The sequence below is a fragment of the Lissotriton helveticus genome, chromosome 8 (genome assembly GCF_964261635.1).
Source record: "Lissotriton helveticus chromosome 8, aLisHel1.1, whole genome shotgun sequence".
In the NCBI taxonomy this organism is placed as follows: domain Eukaryota; kingdom Metazoa; phylum Chordata; class Amphibia; order Caudata; family Salamandridae; genus Lissotriton; species Lissotriton helveticus.
In genome coordinates this window covers 51,744,537-51,747,036 of record NC_136069.1, presented here as the reverse complement: position 1 = coordinate 51,747,036, position 2,500 = coordinate 51,744,537, and the positions used below count along the sequence as shown (strand labels likewise).

The window sequence follows — 2,500 nt, the reverse complement described above, 5'->3', positions numbered from 1 at the left end:
CGGGATTGAACCAGGGACCTTTAGATCTTCAGTCTAACGCTCTCCCAACTGAGCTATTTCGGCCTGCTGCTAGCTGTGGTCTTCATACTTTGATTTGAACCATTCAACAAACTAGATGCATGACCTGGATATTTACCCTTATATGTTAGAGATATGTTTTAAGGAGTCCTGTATCATTCAGCAGTTAACTTGTGCAATGGGTAAATAGCGTTTTTGGGATCCGGGTTAGATAGCGTTTTTTTAACTCTGAATGGACTAGCACTATATTACCCAAACGTATTTGGCCTGAGTAGGTAAGCAATGTCATCTGACTACTGACATCTGTGTTCAAGGGGAAGTTGAAGGTAAGGCAGACAAGAGGTTACTTTACAAAAAAGCATGAAATGGGAAACATTCATAGTCTAACCTGAAGGCAAGAAATGTGGAAGCAAGTTTAGAATGAGGACAGAAAGCAAAGTCTATGTTAAATTACTTGTGTTGTATATCAGTTGGAAAAAATTTGATGAATAGAGAAAAAAGTACTGCAGCAGATTCCAAGACCTCTTTTGCCAGAAGCAAGGAACCTCTCAACTGTGCCGAAACTCGGGATTGAACCAGGGACCTTCAGATCTTCAGTCTAACGCTCTCCCAACTGAGCTATTTCGGCCTGCTGCTATCTGTCATCTTCATACTTTGATTTGAACCATTCAACAAACTAGATGCATGACCTGGATATTTACCCTTATATGTTAGAGATATGTTTTAAGGAGTCCTGTATCATTCAGCAGTTAACTTGTGCAATGGTTAAATAGCGTTTTTGGGATCCGGGTTAGGTAGCGTTTTTTTAACTCTGAATGGACTAGCACTATATTACCCAGACGTATGTGGCCTGAGTAGGTAAGCAACGTCATCTGATCACTGACATCTGTGTTCAAGGGGAAGTTGAAGGTAATGCAGACAAGAGTTTACATTACAAAAAAGCATGAAATGGGAAACATTCATAGTCTAACCTGAAGGCAAGAAATGTGGAAGCAAGTTTAGAAGGAGGACACAAAGCAAAGTCTATGTTAAATTGCTTGTGTTATATATCAGTTGGAAAAAATTTGATGAATAGAGAAAAAAGTACTGCAGCAGATTCCAAGACCTCTTTTGTCAGAAGCAAGCAACCTCTCAACTGTGCCGAAACCCGGGATTGAACGAGGGACCTTCAGATCTTCAGTCTAACGCTCTCCCAACTGAGCTATTTCGGCCTGCTGCTAGCTGAGGTCTTCATACTTTGATTTGAACCATTCAACAAACTAGATGCATGACCTGGATATTTACCCTTATATGTTAGAGATATGTTTTAAGGAGTCCTGTATCATTCAGCAGTTAACTTGTGCAATGGGTAAATAGCGTTTTTGGGATCCGGGTTAGATAGCGTTTTTTTAACTCTGAATGGACTAGCACTATATTACCCAGACGTATTTGGCCTGAGTAGGTAAGCAATGTCATCTGACTACTGACATCTGTGTTCAAGGGGAAGTTGAAGGTAAGGCAGACAAGAGGTTACTTTACAAAGAAGCATGAAATGGGAAACATTCATAGTCTAACCTGAAGGCAAGAAATGTGGAAGCAAGTTTAGAATGAGGACAGAAAGCAAAGTCTATGTTAAATTACTTGTGTTGTATATCAGTTGGAAAAAATTTGATGAATAGAGAAAAAAGTACTGCAGCAGATTCCAAGACCTCTTTTGCCAGAAGCAAGGAACCTCTCAACTGTGCCGAAACCCGGGATTGACCAGGGACCTTCAGATCTTCAGTCTAACGCTCTCCCAACTGAGCTATTTCGGCCTGCTGCTATCTGTGGTCTTCATACTTTGATTTGAACCATTCAACAAACTAGATGCATGACCTGGATATTTACCCTTATATGTTAGAGATATGTTTTAAAGAGTCCTGTATCATTCAGCAGTTAACTTGTGCAATGGGTAAATAGCGTTTTTGGGATCCGGGTTAGGTAGCGTTTTTTTTAACTCTGAATGGACTAGCACTATATTACCCAGACGTATGTGGCCTGAGTAGGTAAGCAATGTCATCTGACCACTGACATCTGTGTTCAAGGGGAAGTTGAAGGTAATGCAGACAAGAGTTTACATTACAAAAAAGCATGAAATGGGAAACATTCACAGTCTAACCTGAAGGCAAGAAATGTGGAAGCAAGTTTAGAAGGAGGACACAAAGCAAAGTCTATGTTAAATTGCTTGTGTTGTATATCAGTTAGAAAAAATTTGATGAATAGTGAAAAAAGTACTACAGCTGATTCCAAGACCTATTTTGTTAGAAGCAAAGAACCTCTCAACTGTGCCGAAACCCGGGATTGAACCAGGACCCTTAGATCGTCAGTCTAACGCTCTCCCAACTGAGCTATTTCGGCCTGCTGATAGCTGTGGTCTTCATACTTTGATTTGAACCATTCAACAAACTAGATGCATGACCTGGATGTTTACCCTTATATGTTAGAGATATGTTTTAAGGAGTCC

General features: G+C 40.2%; 2 non-coding genes across 2 annotated transcripts in view; both read right to left on the bottom strand.

Annotated features, from left to right (window-relative positions):
* Nucleotides 1-63, bottom strand: part of TRNAF-GAA (transfer RNA phenylalanine (anticodon GAA)) — a 73-nt gene extending 10 nt beyond the window's left edge. The window contains exon 1 of the tRNA in view: nt 1-63. This exon is cut by the window's left edge and continues 10 nt beyond it. This is a non-coding gene — a tRNA (tRNA-Phe).
* Nucleotides 64-2,322: 2,259 nt separating this feature from the next.
* Nucleotides 2,323-2,394, bottom strand: TRNAV-GAC (transfer RNA valine (anticodon GAC)). The gene has a single exon. It is a non-coding gene; the product is annotated as a tRNA-Val (tRNA).
* Nucleotides 2,395-2,500: the final 106 nt, after the last annotated feature.